The 18,446-nt window shown below is 42.2% G+C and overlaps 1 protein-coding gene across 2 annotated transcripts in view; it reads right to left on the bottom strand.

Moving 5' to 3' along the window:
* The window catches only part of LOC126337066 (MFS-type transporter SLC18B1-like), an 89,547-nt gene extending 72,810 nt beyond the window's left edge, over window positions 1-16,737 (bottom strand). Inside the window, exon 1 of one of the 2 annotated variants that reach the window (XM_050001396.1) lies at window positions 16,533-16,737. The gene's annotated coding sequence lies outside the window, so the exon portion shown is untranslated. The remainder of the gene's footprint in view (window positions 1-16,532) is intronic. The other variant, XM_050001395.1, reaches the window with a different exon arrangement.
* Window positions 16,738-18,446: the final 1,709 nt, after the last annotated feature.

The following is an 18,446-nucleotide window of genomic DNA, read 5'->3' as shown; positions in this document are numbered from 1 at the left end:
GTAAACACTGTCACTGTCCGAGCACGTCGCCACCACGCACGCGCGTTACGTTAACACCAGAAGTGAAGCGAAACCTCCCCCACCCCACCCAAAAGAGTCCAGGCTCTCTCTCTTCTGCTTTTCTACTTGGATTATACCCACAACTGGCTTTTCAGTAGCAGGATATTAATGCAATAGTTTTCATACGTCAATGAAACATTGCAAAAATGTATATGTTTGCCATTTGTCTGAAGTGTATAAAAAAGGGAAGGCATGCTCTAAATCTGATCCAGACCATGAAATAGATTTTAAAGTAGAAAACTTATTTCCAGGTGAGAATCTGCTTGGAATATAAAAAATAAGTAGCGGCTGTCACGAAGATAAGCAGATCAAGGTCATCTGACCGTCTTACAGCATTGTCATTTAGTGACCATTTAAAATGCTACTAACCATTCTGAAAAAAAACAGAAATCTATGTTTTTAGTGTAGAATATGATAGTGTGTTACTGAAAAAAGGTAAATTGAAACAACTGACAAACTCCAGCCGGCCGGAGTGGCCGATCGGATCTAGGCGCTTCAGTCTGGAACGCGCAACAGCTACGGTCGCAGGTTCGAATCCTGCCTCGGGCATGGATGTGTGTGATGTCCTTTGGTTAGTTGGGTTTAAGTAGTTCTAAGTTCTAGGGGACTGATGACCTCAGATGTTAGTCCCATAGTGCTCAGAGCCATTTGATCAAACACCACGAATAAATTCTATTTCACAAATCTCTCAATACAGCTAACGTGGTTCTCTGTAGTAGATTTCGCTTCAGAATCAGAAAAAGATATCAGGACTCACGATATGATCCAGAAAGAACCTACGCAGTAATCAGTGCACATAACCCCACAATCAACTACGAAAAGAAACACGGAAACATATGATAGAAGATTTCTGGGAAGATCTGAAAGAAACTACCAACAAAGTTCCCACGAAGCACTTGAAAGTGTTACTAGAAGATTTTAACATACAGTTAAGCAGGGAAAGAAAATTCAAAGACGCAACAGGAACACATGCGGCCCACAAGAATTTTTGGAACTGAAAATCTGTGATAATGTCTTATGGGACCAAACTACTGAGGTCATTTGTCCCTAGGCTTACACACTACTTAATCTATCTTAAACTAGCTTACGCTAAGGACGACACACAACCATGCCCTAGGAAGGACTCGAACCTCCGACAGGGGGAGCCACGCGGACCGTGACAAGACGCGGCGGCACAAAAAGTGGCTCTGAGCACTGTGGGACTCAACTGCTGTGGTCATCAGTCCCCTAGAACTTACAACTACTTAAACCTAACTAACCTAAGGACATCACACACATCCATGCCCGAGGAAGGATTCGAACCTGCGACCGTAGCGGTCACACGGTTCCGGACTGAGCGCCTGATCCGCTAGACCACCGCGGCCGGCGCGGCGGCACGCAAGAGGACAAACACCAATGGAGAGAATATGGTATACTTCTGCAGGAAATTTGACTCAAAATCATGTCGAAGCAATTACAATAAACTAGGAACTTGGAAATGCCCCAACAACGCCCTAGCAGAATTTCAAATCGATCACAAAGCGACATCCAAAAAACAAATTAATACCAAATAGAAAAATCACGAGCACCAACAGAAGTTTCAGAAGAGACTCATAGTTCCTAAAATTTAACAACAAAATATGACAAAATAATTAAGAAATTTGACAATAACGAACGGACATAACTGTCAGCAAAAATGAAGGAACTTATAAAATTGGGGCAACCACCGAGAAAAACGAAAATCAGATGGTGGAATTTAACATATGACAGAGCCACAGAAGACGGAATACAGGCCTGGATGAAATTAGCAGTCGTAGAACATCCGAATGTGTCACATCACTATTTCCAAGGTTGCTAAAAATATGTATGTTGAAATTCCATATGATAACTCTCTAAAACTACAATATTCTCATTTTATGATGATTTGTAAGTGCAAATGGTTGAAAAGGTAAGAAGATATATGACAAGACCAGTAAGAGAAGCACATCTCCTAATGAAAAAGGATGTACCGAATTCTACCCCTTACAACCAAAATGGGTAAAATGCCAGCCAGTGAAGGAAAAATACACATGTATTTACTGCAATAATTTGAAACTTATTTGTGTCGCCATAAGCAGTGTCACAGGAAAGAAGTACACAGAAATGGACCTGATGGTTGTGTGTATACGTCAAGAGCTGCAACATGAATGTTGCTTTCAGGAGTGTGCAATGTGCCCTAGTGCTGAAGTGATGACTGTTGAAACATTACACCTCCAGGATACTGACAGTGACGTAACCTATGCATTGTGGGAGGCAGGAGTGTTGATGAAGAAGACAGTAGAGGCAGAGAAGTTTGTTACAGAGGTTAGGCGTTGGCTCGTGAAAAGAATAGCTTACAATCATACCCAGAGGATTCAGAGACATAGCTGAAGTAAAATCAGCCACATTCCGGAAAAGTGACACATCAGTTCTTCATATCGACTTTGTTGAGAACTGGTCTGTTGCTTTGCAGAACGAAATTCGAAGTTGCCGCTGGCACACATCACAGGTATCAATATTCACATGTGTTGCTCACTTCTTTGGGACATCACACTGTTTTAATATTGTCAGTGATGATCTCATTCATGACAGTGCACATGCATGCTACGCTGTCAGCATGATAATTGATGACGTAGCATCTAGATTACATGCATTTACTAAACTTGTGTGTGTGACTGATGGTGCAGCATCTCATTTTAAAAGCCGCTTTCAACTTTATTAGCTTGGTCAACACTGTTGTATAGGAATTCAGACGAAAAAATGGACATTTTCGTTAACATGTCATGGAAAAACTGTATGTGATGGGGTAGAGTGTCTCTGTAAACATCTTGCAACAAGATTTAATTTCAGGCATGAAGCTGTTGATGCTATAAGAGATGCTATTGGATTTGTACACACCATATCAACATTAGGAACAAATGTGAAAGTCTAAATTGTTAATGAAAGTATATGAAGGGAATTCCGTTTAAAAAAAGAGAGTAGTGTGTTCGGCTATGAAGCGTGTGGTAGGAACTTAATCAAGTCACTACTGGATTGCATCCCGGAGCGGCAAATACATTGCTGAAATCTTTGTCATCACTTAGGTAATATTCCACAGCAACAGTAAGTGTATCATCTTGCAACGGATGTCCACAATAAGAATCTGGGCATGCCCAAATACCTTTCTCATGTTTTAATTTACGAGCTTTTGAAATCAAATAATATGGGAAATGGATGTGTACTCGTATTTCAGTATCTGCTGCTGCTTAGAGTAGCTACCTGATATCGGTATCAGTAATTGTGCCTTCTCAGTACAGGTGACTGCTGACGCAGCAGTATTTAGGTTTTCAAACTACACATCATATTTCATACACATATCACTATCTTCAGGTTCTGCAGCAAGTGCATCTACATTATATACTTCACAAATTTTTGAATATGTTGCTTGTGTAAAACGTTTTTCAATTTCCTCCGCTTTTCTGTTTATGTACTGTTTTCTTCTTGTGCTTCTTACCTTTCCCGGACATTTAAGGGTAGGTATAATAGCGGCTACAGCAGAAATGCTATTATTTTTATGTACTGTTTTCTTCTTGTGATTCTTACTTCTCCTGGGCATTTGACAGGAGATGTACTAGGGGCTACAGCAGAAATTCTAGCACTCAACGCACCATCAAGTTCATACTCAGGAATTCTTCGTCAGTTTCACATTCGGCTGATGGTGATCGTTCAGGTGGGTTGTCACTAAATTTCTTCTTGTACTGAGTGTAGCAATTCTTGCACAATTATCAAAAGTTTTCGGATGCGGATTTTCGAGTAAATAATTCGTAAAAACGCGCAAAAATTATTATTATTTTTTACTTTTTAGTGATAAATATTTACGTAATACAGATAGCTGAGCGAAAAAATACTGTTTATGATTACATCACTAATATCTGGTAATATGACAGAAAACATAGCATTGTGTGACTTTCCGAATCAGAAAAAAAATTTTAAGTGGAAAAATTAACCGAAATTTGGTGTTTTTGTTATAAGTTTGTAAGTTAAAAGAAGCCCATTAGTGTGCGGGATCAGCTAAATTTCAACACACTAACCGCAAAACATCTGCCAGAGCTCCGGTACTTTTGCTTTTATTAGTTATATATTTTTTGTTCTCTACTGTTTTAAGAGTTATTTACAAAATATATATTTTCCAAGGGGCCTTACCATTTACAAAAATTAAGATAAAATGAAAATACTTTACTTCTTAACGCTTATGATATAGAGGTCTAATATGTATTTTTTTAGAGAAATTCATGACCTCGAGTTGACATGACCTGTATGTTTTGAGATGAAATCACCCGACAAAACAAATGTATGAACAAACAGAGATGGTTACAAACAACATCAGGAAGAGAAGGGTGAAGTTCTACAGACACATACAAAGGATGAGAGAAAATATACAGACCAAAAAGATTTTTAACATAGTGACAACGAATATGGTAAAAACCAACTGGGTGAAGGAAGCCACAAAAGACCTCACGAAACTGAACATCGGCACAGAAGACGTGACAGACAGAGAAAAGTAGCTTCAGCGAAAAAAAAAAAAAAAAAAAAAAAACAGGAAGCAGAAATTTAAGCAAATGCCCAAAGAGAAGAAAAAAGAAAGAAGTGGACAGTAGAGAGGAAGGAGCAGCACAGTGAATATGTGAGAGATATTTGGGGAGAAAAAAGAGAGGCAGAAAAAATACTATGAAAATTAGTTGTGTTTTAGCACTCTCCTTAAGGGGAAATTACTATAGTAATTATGTGTGCTGAAAAAAGCAATTGAACATTATCAGAGTTTACAGATGCATGTTAGACAAATTTTATCGTGAATAAATAGAAGTACTGCGAGAGAAAAATAATATAGTACCGAAAGAGGTGTGCAACTATTTCTTCTGTGTAACGAAAAATGTCGCTAATGAATTTGCGTTCTATTGGACCTCGTAGGAACTTCAAGCAAGATATTCTTAAGGAAATTATGAACTTAATTATGGTAACGTGTAAGACACCATTACCGTATCGTGTCGTGTATGAACGCAGAGTCATTTACGAGAGACTCCGTGCGCGGCAGATCGCAAGTAATTGTATACCACTGCCACGATTTTTGTTCCGATGTCTCGTCTTAAAAGGACCGAGAACAATCCATAATTTATGAAATTTTTTTATTTGCAGCTGTTGTAGACGCTTGAAAGGCGCACTAATCACCTAAAATACCGATATAGGCTGTACCAAAATAACTAAAGGTATGGTACTAGAAGAAAGTCCCTGAAGTAGAGCGTAATATGTTCTTACGATTTTTTTGGAACTCAATTTTTATCTAAGAATACTAATTGCCTATTCTCCTCAACACGCAGTAACTGCACTTGCGCAAATCCTGCTGCAAAGTATCTAAATAGCCGGCCGCTGCAACCGAACGGTTCTAGGTGCTTCAGTCCAGGACCGCGCGACTGTTACGGTCGCAGGGGCAAATCGGGGTGTCTGACCTGGGCGACAATTTCAGGGAGCGCCAAATTTTTTGTATTCCTTTTTGCCTGCTTCATTTACTGCATTTTTATATTTTCTCCTTTCATCAATTAAATTCAATATTTCATCTGTTACCCAAGGATTTCTACTAGCCCTCGTTTTTTTACCTACTTGATCCTCTGCTGCCCTTACTACTTCGTCCCTCAGAGCTACCCATTCTTCTTCTACTGTATTTCTTTGCCCTATTTCTGTCAATTGTTCCATTATGCTCTTTCTGAAACTTTGTACAACCTCTGATTTAGTCAGTTTATTCAGGTCCCATCTCCTTAAATTCCCACCTTTTTGCAGTTTCTTCAGTTTTAATCTACAGTTCATAACCAATAGATTGTGGTCAGAGTCCACATCTGTTCCTGGAAATGACATACAATTTAAAACCTGGTTCCTAAATCTCTGTCTTACCATTATATAATCTACCTGATTATCTTCTAGTATACTACTAGATACTAGAAGTACTAGATACTAAATACTAGGAGGTTACCAATACTACTGTGAAGTGGAAATGTTGGCACGGGACGGGAATTCATGGGGCCCCCCATTAAAGCAGTCAGAAGACTGATGAAAAAAAAAAAGAAAACTTTCCGTTTGCTGGGATCCGCGACCGCTCACATCCAATCAAAGAGCCCACCGAACCATGGCAGCAGAGTAGATGTTGCTGCTGTTTCAAGCCAATCCAGATTTCTTTAGACGTCTAATCACCATGAACGAATACTGGAAGTATCACTATGACACGGTGAAAGGGGAACAGTAAGCAATGTGGATTCACCAGCACCAAAAAGACGAAGACCTGGTCACCATTGGGCAAGCTCATGCCACAAGTTTTTGCGACTGCCATGATAGTATTACATGCTGCCAAGATCTGGGGTTGTAATATGTCGGAACGGCAGATAAGTATGGTTTGGGAGAGAGGGCTGACTCAAACAGAAGCGTGCAGAGAAACACCGGCAAGAGTGTCATTAACTTTATTGCATCGAAGGCACACAGCAGGCCGTTCCCTAATCCCAGTCAAGGCGCCGCTCGCGTGCGTGCGCAGGTCACCGCCAATGCCAGCGCAGGAATCTGCTGCGTCGCGTCCGGTCGCCCAGCCTTGCCAAATGGCTCTGAGCACTATGGGACTTAACATCTATAGTCATCAGTCCCCTAGAACTTACAACTACTTAAACCTAACTAACCCAAGGACATCACACACATCCATGTCCGAGGCAGGATTCGAAGCTGCGACAGTAGCGGTCACGCGGTTCCAGACTGAAGCGCCTAGAACCGCACGGCCACACCGGCTGGACCAGCCTTGCCACGGCTACGTGGCCACCGCACTTGTTGGGTGCTTAGGTATCCCGGAACACAGCTGACTGCTGCTTCACGTGCAACTTGCGTACCCCACCGAGCGAGGTGGCGCAGTGGTTAGCACACTGGACTCGCATTCGGGAGGACGACGTTTCAACCCCGTCTCCAGCCATCCTGATTTAGGTTTTCCGTGATTTCCTTAAATTGTTTCAGGCAAATGCCGGGATGGTTCTTTTGAAAGGGCACGGCCTATTTCCTTCCCAATCCTTCCCTAACCCGAGCTTGCGCTCCGTCTCTAATGACCTCGTTGTCGACGGGTGATGTTAAACACTAACCACCACCACCGTCACCACCACCACCACCACGCGGACCCCATGTAGAGCTCCGAAACAGCCGTCTGCCGTCGTTGTAATGAGCCTTAGCAGCTCCGTCCGTCTGTCCACGGCAGGTCGTTTAGTAACCGCAGACAGCTCTGCACCCAGGAAGCCGCGATCTCTCGCTCTGTCCCCACCCCTGCGGACGGAGCTTGCAGTCCGCCGGACGGTGTTAGCCAGAGAGCGGAGGCCAATAGCCCTCTCGCCCTCGCGCCGGTGCAGCCCACCCCGCCACATGTAAGGCGCGTCTGTGCAGCCGGCCGATCCGCCGCTGATATCCACCACCAGAGCCGGCTGGAGTGGCCGAGAGGTTCTAGGTGCTTCAGTCTGGAACCGCGCGACCGCTACGGTCGCAGGTTCGAATCCTGCCTCGGGCATGTATGTGTGTGGTGTCCTTAGTAAGGTTTAAGTAGTTCTAAGTTCTAGGGGACTGATGACCTCAGATGTTAAGTCCCATAGTGCTCAGAGCCATTTAACGGCAGACATTAACATCCCCCCATCAACAGAGATCGTCATTGTTTGCCTGGAACTTAAACTGCCGTCATTCTCTATGGTTCTAGAGATGGACATAAGTGCCCGATTTGAGCTTCTTGGCTCCTTTTTCCCAACGCCTCTGATATACACTATGTGATCAAAAGTATCCGGACACCCCAAAAAACATAAGTTTTTTTATATTAGGTGCATTGTGCTGCCACCTAATGGCAGGTACTCCATATCAGCGATCTCAGTAGTCATTAGACATTGTGAGAGTGCAGGACTGGGCACTCCGTGGACCTCACGGACTTGGAACGTGGTCAGGTGACTGGGTATCAGTTGTGTCATACGTCTGTACGCGAGAATTTCCACACTCTTAAACATCCCTAGGCCCATTGTTTCCGATGTGATAGTGAAGTGGAAACGTGAAGGAACACGTACAGCACAAAAGCATACAGACCGACCTCGTCTGTTGCCTGACAGAGACCGCCGACAGTTGAAGAGGGTCGTACTGTGTTATCTTCACAGAGGATTTCCAAACTGCAAGTACTATGACCGTTAAGCGGGAGGTGAGAACACTTGGATTTCATGGTCGAGAGGTTTCTCATAATCCAAACGACGCCTCGCTTGGCGTAAGGAGCGAAAACATTGGACGATTGAACGATGGAAAAACGATGTGTGGCGTGACGAATCACGGTACACAATGTGGCGACTGGGGGTGTGGGTATGGCGACTGCCCGGTGAACGTCATCTGCCAGCGTGTGTAGTGCCAACTGTAAAATCCAGAGGTGGTGGAGTTATGGTGCGGTCGTGTTTTTCATGGAGGGGGCTTGCACCCCTTGTAGTTTTGCATGGCACTATCACAGCACAAGCCTACATTAATGTTTTAAGCACCTTCTTGTTCCCACTGTTGAAGAGCAATTGGGGAATGGCGACTGCATCTTTCAACACGATCGGGCACCTGTTCATAATGCACGGCCTGTGGCGGAGTGGTTACACGACAATAACATCAATTAATGCACTGGACTGCACAGAGTCCCGACCTGAGTCCCATAGAACACCTTTGGGATGTTTTGGAACGCCGACTTCATGCCAGGCCTCACCGACCCACATCGATACCTCTCCTCAGTACAGCACTCCCTGAAGAATGGGCTGCCATTCCCCAAGAAACCTTGCAACAGCTGATTGAACGTATGGCAACGAGAGTGGAAGCTGTCATCAAGGCTAAGGGTGGGCCAACACCATATTGAATTCCATCATTACCGATGGAGGGCGCTACGAACTTGTAAGTCACTTTCAGCTGGGTGTCTGGATACTTTTGAACACACAGTATAGGTCCTCTGGAGGGAGAAAATGGAATGCTCTTTAATAACTACAACGTCAGCTTTCCTCAGCTCACATCTGCCCCTATACTCAGGTCAATAGCCACTGTTGTAACTGGAACGTATGGGTTCTTCACAGCACGTTAGTCTTCTGTGCTTCCCTGATTACTTCACACTTATATACAGTGCCCTCAGGGCCATGCCTTCACTCCTGCGGGTGGTGTCGTAAACCTGCCTCGCAGAACCGTTTGCTAAATAACAACATCGCCCACGCCTGCCATCCGATGTGATAATCGGTCCCTTATGTACAGGCTTCCAGCCATAGCTGCGCGAAATTTACAAGAATTTCCCAAATCCACACCTGTACTTATCCGTGGCACAGCTACATAAAGCTAATGGAATGTGGTCGCCAAGGTGTGAAGCGTCACAGGAGCACACTACCAAAATCTCGTGATGAGATTACGGGAGGCAGTGGGATGTTTCACCTTCGCGACAAGCTCCAGGTTTTTCTGCTCATGTTGCTTGTGTGGCTTATGAAATGTTGCCTCAGTCCCGAATTTTCTGACACGGCACTCACTGATTTCTTTCTTTTCTATCATATGCGTGGAAGGCATTTCCAGAATGAAGACAAGGTGATTTTTGACTGGAACGGTCCCTGAACAGTCAAAATGCAGACTTCTGCACACGAGGTCTTCACCAAGTCACGAGAGAATGGAAAAAGTATGTCACACTGTAGGGTGAATATATAGTAAAGAACTGAACGCCATCAACATGTTTAAGAGAAGTGGCTTGGTTTTTTCGAGGCGGTAATTGAAACTCTATGACTATCCTTTTTACGAAATATATATAGCTTAGTTGTACTGTAAGTAATGCTACTAGTAATACCGACAGTGGTAAACTTAGAAAAATAAACACAGCAACAGCTGGTGCAGGAATTGGAAGTTTGCTCTGAACACAAACAAATGTTACGTACAGATCATATGTAGGTGGGAAGACCCTTAATTATATAACTGTAGGATTGCTGAACTACGTCTAGAAGCAGTCACATCCATTAATTATCTCGGAGAATGCGTACGAATTTAAAGTCGGACGATCACATACAACTAATCTCAGGAAAAGCACATCCCTGACAGATTCATTTGAACAATCCTCGGGAAGTGTTGCCCACTCAACGAAGGAGGTGCGTTACAAAACCCTCGTTCAATCTTTAACTGAATATCGTCTGTCAGTCTGAAACCTTTATCTGATCGGAGTGATCGATGAAATAGAGATAATCCAAAGAAGAGCAACTCGTTTTGTCACAGGCCAACCAATATGGGGTTTCCTTCTACACGTATCTCAAGAAAAGACCGTGAATGTCAAATTAAGAAAATTTAAGCTCATATGCAGGAGCAGAGGAAGTACATAAACTGGGATCCCCTCCCTATCCCACATACGAACCACCACACAGCCCCAATTTTAACGCAACAAAGCATCGCTCACACATCATCTTTCAAAGCCAACGTTTCCCTCCACCCTTTTCCCCTCGCACACACACACACGCACACACACACACACACACACACACACACTACATTTCACCATTATCCTGACAGCTCTTCTCCCACTTGAGTCAAAAATCAAATAAGTAAAAAAAAAAACTTAAAAATAACCTGTCATCTTAAATACTTTCTTTAAATATTTACTATTCTTCTCGATCTATCCATGCTTGAAACAGTCATTTTTCTTTACATCGTTGCACGTCGTTGTTTTGACTAGAACTGTAAGGTACCAGAACTAACCTGCAAGACGAGACTAAGATGGATAACTCCCAACATAGATTACTTAGATGTATATTTTACCAATGATTCCTCAGATTTGCATAATTTATATATTAATCGTCATTAGAAATTTCAGTGATAGTTATCACAATTAACCATGACGAATTACAAATACAAAATCTTTACATCAGTAGGACCAAATCTGAATGTAAAATTTTAGCGGCAAAATCCAATGCTGTAGCATTAGAAAAAAAGCGATGAATAATAAGTTTCGTGAAACATTATTGCGGAATTAGATATGGTGAGAGGGGACATTTCATTATAATTTAATAAAACAGTTAAAACACGTTCGCTAACAAGAGCTTCTGGTTCAAATGGCTCTGAGCACTATGGGACTTAACATCTGAGGTCATCAGTCCCCTAGAACTTAAAACTACTTAAACCTAACTAACCTAAGGACATCACATACATCTATATCCGAGGCAGGATTCGAACTTGTGACCGTAGCGCCTAGAACAGCTCGGCCACCGCGGCCGGTGAGCTTCTAGTCAACCATAAACTAAAAACTTTAAAGCTACAGTTTTCACCGCGAACGTATATGAATATTACCCCAGTAATCTAAAAGTTTACACAAAAAATAAAAGGGCAATTAACAACACAAGTATCATCATAATCAAAATGTATAAAGTAAAGCAAGCACTCACGAAACTATAATAAGAGATATCATTTTATTCAGCTGACCAGCTACAGAAATCAATGAACAATTAATGTACTAACTGCCTTCAGGCATATAGAAATGACACGTGAACATGAATAAGTCTAATTGGGAACAGACAGGATACGATAAGTTACATGTAGAATTCACTCATGATACTGATTATGAGTACCGACTGCAACATGATAAACTTCGTTAGTACTCATTCAATTCGCACAACCTGGCGCATCACATTACTTAAAGAGGTATAAGAAAAGATGAGAAGTGAATTAAGCAGATTTTGCTAATGAATGTTTGATAAGTAAGCACCAGCGATCGACATACCCGACACACAATAACTACACTTCAGAAGCATTAAACGGAATAGGAGAAAATGAATACAACAGGAATTCGACTTACTCGCAAATAGCGCAAATATCAGCTTGGCGGCTAATCTGAAATAGGAAATGGCAGCCGCCCACTTAGGGGGCTAGTGACGGATATTAACCAACAGAACAACACACTAAGAGAAAGCAGGACAGCTACACATCAAACCACAGACCTACCATAGGGTTTAACGATCATGGACATGGTGCACTTAACAAGAGATTTATAATACAGAAATAAATACAAGGTTCTACTGGTAAACACATCACACAAACGAGCGTCAAAAAACATGGACGTTACATCTTTCATAATAGCTGATGACTTGGTTAGCTTAACCGACGTTTAAATTTTTTGAACAGCTACGCGATTACTCAGAATGCGTGGTTTCAACAAGTACAGCAGGAAAACATTTCACAAAAAAAAAAGTTCAAATGGCTCTGAGCACTATGCGACTTAACTTCTGAGGTCATCAATCGCCTAGAACTTAGGACTAATTAAACCTAACTAACCTAAGGGCATCACACACATCCATGCCCGAGGCAGGATTCGAAACTGCGACCATAGCGGTCGCTCGCCTCCAGACTGCAGCGCCTAGATCCGCACGGCCACTCCTGCCGGCCAAAACATTTCACAGTTTATGCGGCAACACACTACGGCCAGAGACAAGATGCACACAACAAGACAGAAAGCAAGAAACTCTGAGGAAGAGGAAGGAACCTTCACATAATGCGAAAGCCAACGGAATGGAGAATGATGATCAGTGGAGAGAGACAATCAGTGGTCAGTGGAAAGTGATGGTCAGCGGAGAACGATGGTAAATTGAGAATGATGGTCATGGTCAGTTTACTGCAAGACCTTGAGAAATTACTTCAACTTATATGTGAAAACAACGTCTTGCTTTAGGTTGATGCATCTGATAACTTTCAAACGTATGAACCACAGTGAAGCGTCAAAGAAACTGGTACAGGCATGCGTATACAAATACAGATATGTAAACAACAGGGAGAATACGCCGCTGCGGTCGGCAACGCCTATATAAGACAACAAGTGTCTCGAACAATTGTTAGATCGGTTATTGCTGCTACAACGGCAGGTTATCGAGATTTAAATTAGTTTGAACGTGGTGTTATAGTCGACGCACGAACGATGGAACACAGCATTTCCAAGGTAGCGAGGAAATGGGGATTTTCCCGTACAACCATTTCACGAGTGTACCGTGAATGTCAGGAATCCGGTAAAACATCAAATCTTTGACACTGCTGCGGCAGGATAAAGATCCTGCAATTACGGGACCAACGTTGACTGAAGAGAATCGTTCAACGTCACAGAAGTGCAACCATTCCGAAAATTGCTGCGGATTTCAATGCTGGGCCACGAACAAGTGTCAGTGTGCGAACCATTTAACGAAACATCGTCGATATGGGCTTTCGGACCCGAGGTCCCACTTGTGTACCATTGATGACTTCACTACACAAAGCTTTACGCCTTATCTTGCACCCGTCAACACCGACATTGGACTGTTGATGACTGTAGACATGTTGCTTGGTCGGACGAGTCTCGTTTCAAATTGTATCCAGAGCATGAACGTGTACGAGTATGGAGACAACTTTGTGAATCCATGGATCCTGAATGTCAACAGGGGACTGTTCAAGCTGGTGGAGGCTCTGAAATGGTGTGTGGCGTGTGCAGTTGGAGTGATATGGGATTCCTGATACGTCTAGATACGTCTCTAACAGATGACACATACATAAGCATCCTGTTTGATCACCTGCAGCCATTCACGTCCATTGTGCACCCGACGGGCTTTGGCAATTCCAGCAGGACAATGTGACACCCCACATGTCCAGAACTGCTACAGAGTGGCTCCAGGAACACTCTTCTGAGTTAAGACACTTCCGATGGCACCAGACTCCCCAGACAAGAACATTATTGAGCATATCTTGGATGCCTTGCAACTTGCTGTTCAGAAGAGATCTCCACCCCTCGTACACTATGGATTTATGGACAGCCCTGTAGGATTCATGGTGTCAGCTCCCTCCACCACTACTTCAGAAATTAGTAGAGTCCATGCCACGTCTTGTTGCGGCACTTCTGCTGACTCGCGGGGGCCCTGCGTGAAATTAGGCAGGTGTTCAGTATATTTACACAAAAAAGAAAGAAATAAGTAAGTAAAATTAGTATGAGCAGTGTGATGAGCATCACGGCAGCGGGAAGGGATAGGCATCGTGGCCAGGCCTCGGAATTCGACCCCTGTCCATCTTGTCTCCTCCAACCCGTAGATGACTGTGGCCCTAACAATTAAAATAAATAAAATAATTAAAAGAAAGAGGTTTTCCTTATTTCAAGCATTGAGAAATTTTAAAAGAAAAGCAAGTGGTTAGCGTTCGAGTTCCGCAAGATGATAGAATATGAGGGTAAAAAAAAGTAATCCATAATGTGCCAGATGACAAGAGTAATGTAGTATGTACACATCAAGAAAAGATTTGCATCACATCGATTCCTAGAGTTGCGAAACCTGTACAGAAAACTGGAATAGAGATCAACATAAACATCATTTCGGCCCATTTTTACTGCTCATGATAACAACAGACAGCGAGACCTTCAGAAGTGGTGGTCCAGATGTCTGGATTCGTCGTGGCATACTATCCTCAAGTTCATCAAGGCACTGTTGGTCCAGGTTCTCTCACTCCTTAACGGCGATTCTGCGTAGATCCCTCCGAGTGGTTGATGGGTCATGTCGTCCATAAACAGCCCTTTTCAATCTAACCCAGGCATGTTCGGTATGGTTCATGTCTGTAGAACATGCTGGCCACTCTATCGAGCGATGTCGTTATCCTGAAGGAGGCCATTCACAAGATGTGCATGATGGGGGTGCAAACTGTCGTCCATGAAGTCGAATGTCTCGCCAATATGCCGCCGATATGGTTGTACTATCGGTCAGAGGATGGCATTCACATATCGTACAGCCGTTACGGCGCCTTCCAAGAGTACCAGTGGCGTATGTCGGCCCTACATAATGCTACCCCAAAACAGCAGGGAACTTAAATTTGCTGCACTCGCTGGACAGTGTGCCTAAGGCGTTCAACCTGACCAGATTGCCTTCAAACACGTCGCTAACGATTGTCTGATTGAAGGCATATGCGACACTCATCGGTGAAGAGAACGTGATGCTAATCCTGTGCGGTCAATTTGGCATGTTGTTGGGCCCATCTGTACCGCGCTGCATGGTGTCGTGGTTGCAAGGATGGACCCCGCCATGTACGTCTGGAGTGAAGTTGCGCATCATGCGCCGGCCGCGGTGGTCTAGCGGTTCTAGGCGCTCAGTCCGGAACCGCGCGATTGCTACGGTCGCATGTTCGAATCCTGCCTCGGGCGTGGATGTGTGTGATGTCCTTAGGTTAGTTAGGTTTAAGTAGTTCTAAGTTCTAGGGGACTGATGACCATAGATGTTAAGTCCCATAGTGCTAAGAGCCATTTGAACCTTTTTTTGCGCACCATGCAGCCTATTGCGCGCAGTTTGAGACGTAATACGTACTGTGGCTGCACGAAAAGCATTATTCTACGTGGTGGCGTTGCTGTCTGGGTTCCTCCGAGCCGTAATCAGTAGGTAGCGGTCATCCACTGCAGTAGTAGCCCTTGGGCGGCTTGAGCGAGACATGTCATCGACAGTTCCTGTCTCTCTGTATCTCCTCCATGTCCGAACTACATCGCTTTGGTTCACTCCGAGACGTCTGGACAAGTCCCTTGCTGAGAGCCCTTCCTGGTACAAAGTAACAATGCAGACGCGATCGAACCGCGGTATTGACTGTTTAGGCATGATTGAACTACAGAGAACACGAGCCGTGTACCTCCTTCCTGGTGGAATGACTGGAACTGATCGGCTGTCGGACCCCTTCCGTCTGATAGGCGGTGGTCATGCATGGTTGTTTACATCTTTGGGCGGGTTTAGTGACTTCTCTGAACAGTCAGAGGGACTGTCAGCGTCTATCTTCAGGTGTTCTGGGAACCAGGGTGATGCAAAACTTTTTTTGATGTGTGTACAATTTCTCGTCGGATGTGCTCTCGACATTACACGTTGCAGAATGATATTTCTCATAGAGACATGGAAAATACGAACTGAAACTTCATGCAAATACATGTGGTTTTTTCATTATATTAATTCTCAAATGTCATAAAAATTAAATAATATAGACAGTGATAAAAAAATGATCAGTAATTAAGTTTGAACGGGAATCGAAACGTCGCGTCTTACACGTTCGTCTTACAAAAGCTCGAGCGCTCATCACTTGACCACCATGAACTCTTAACGTCCGGCACCTAGCCATAGATACTTCAGTCACATAATAGACGCGTTAAACTTCTCTTTCCACTTTCTTGGAATTGCGGAAATGGTGCGCCTTATTACTTACACATTATGTTGTTTTAATGGCCTACTAAAGTGTACAAGGTTTGAAGTAAATTCGTGATCCCAACATCCTGGTCTCTGCTTGTAAGAAGTGTTAACTGTATTGTGATGCAGAAAATGCAAGTTTATTCATACAAATACTTTCTCGTAAATAGAATATTAAACTGAACGGTTATTTCATTAATAAGTAAACGCACTAAAGTGCTTGCATTTATTTAGGTACGAGTATAATGAGAAATAGTTGTGTTCGCTTACGTTATTTCCAGTAGGTTGCAATTTGTTTTGTCGTGGTCCATGTGGTTTTGCAGGTACATGTAGATGTGTTTAGTTTCACACAGTATACACATTGTAAATCAATTATTGTGGAACACTTCACAATATTCTTAATGTTATTGTAGAGCCTCACACATGAGCTGTACACTTTTCGTTTTTGTTTACAATGCAAAGCATATCATTAAACAAAGATACAAAGATATCATTTAAATACTTTTGATCAAGGATGTAAACCGGGCAAAGATGAGGGTATGCTCTGCTTACATCCTTGGTCAATAGGAAATGAATGATATCTTTGCATCTTAGCAAATGCATTAAAACATCAAGTGCGTACCATAAACTGACGTTGAGAATATTACAAAGTGTACCAGAGTAATTTATTTACACTAAGTGTGCTGTGTGGATTTCTGCAACATGTACAACGATCTGGACAACTACGTGGACCACAACAAAACAAATCGCCATCTACTGGAACTTATGTACGTGAACACAGTTATTTTGCCTTCTATCTAAATAAATGCAGGCACTTTAACGTGTTTTTACGAACGAACAGCGTATAAAGTGGCACTAAATACTCAAATATTCTTGTGCAGTGTGGGAGCAGATGACATGCTGTTGATCAAAACATCTATGTAACTGAACATATTAGCCATTTGAAGATGAGCTTGTTAGCCCTAAACAGTTTATGGCACAAAACAAAACATTTAAAAAGTATTTATGGGTGGTTGCCTCATTCACCAACTACCATAAACGGCCATGGATTTAACAAGATGTAACATGGATAAAATAACATTAAATGGAATGGTTGTACGAAGTAATGTACAACTCCTTCTAGATATAAGTAAAATAGTAGGAAATTTATTAGGCGCCACCAATCAAGCTGTACCACAAAATAACTCAACTGCTGCTACTTAATTTTTAGTAAAGAACTATTACAGCACATTTTAAAGCACATATTGGACGTGGTAAAATTATAAACTTGCCTGTGTTCGTGATAAAATTAATAAACAATAACTGATGAAAATTAACAACCAATCGGTTTTAGTGGTGCTGGTGTACAGCTGTTTTACAAAGAAAGCGATTTTTTTTAAATTAAGTGGTTGAAAATGAGATGTGTAACTTACAATCTTTTGCTATGAGTGAAAAGATAAAAATATAATCTAAATATTCAAAACAAAGATAAAGACACTAAAACTGATTTTGGTGACTTATGGTTGTATACTAATCATAATCAATCGTATATGAGTTTTAGTTATTGTAAATTCTGGCAGGGCAAAACTATCCAATATATGACGTTAACCAGAGAAAAAAATTCATTTATAACTTTTTGAATTTATAATAATAATGAAAGGAAATAATAATTTCTAGAATTGCACATCCTTCTGCTGCTAAATCTACACTTAACTTCACTTTTCTCTGATAAAAGATGTTTGGAAAATCAGTTTTTTTTGTGACTCAAGTAAAATGTTCACAGGAGTAGTTCTTCAACGTCTCCTGATGGTCTGACTACGGAAAGAAAACCGAACGATATGGGTTGGTTTCAATAAATGCGATTTGTTTTACATTTCTGTCACACCAGCTTTGAGATCACTAGGCAATATGTGTGTAATTATTCAAGATATGATAAAAAACAGTTACTTTAAAACAGTGCTACAGAGGAGACGTAACTGAATGCTTATGTTCAGCGTTCAAATAAGAAAAGTAAAGAGCTTAAGGAATAATGAAAGTCATGTATAACATAATGGTAGATTGAAGATACATGTTCCAAATTGTTTAGTGTAAGATATGAATGAAAAATTTTCTTACAAGCGAAACCTTTTATCGATACCCTCTAGACAAGCTAAACAAGACTCTATAGCTGAAGTAGCTAATGCGCAGCAGTGTGATGGTGCTTCA

This window comes from Schistocerca gregaria, chromosome 2 (assembly GCF_023897955.1).
Source record: "Schistocerca gregaria isolate iqSchGreg1 chromosome 2, iqSchGreg1.2, whole genome shotgun sequence".
Lineage (NCBI taxonomy): Eukaryota > Metazoa > Arthropoda > Insecta > Orthoptera > Acrididae > Schistocerca > Schistocerca gregaria.
This window is presented reverse-complemented; position numbering and strand designations above follow the sequence as displayed.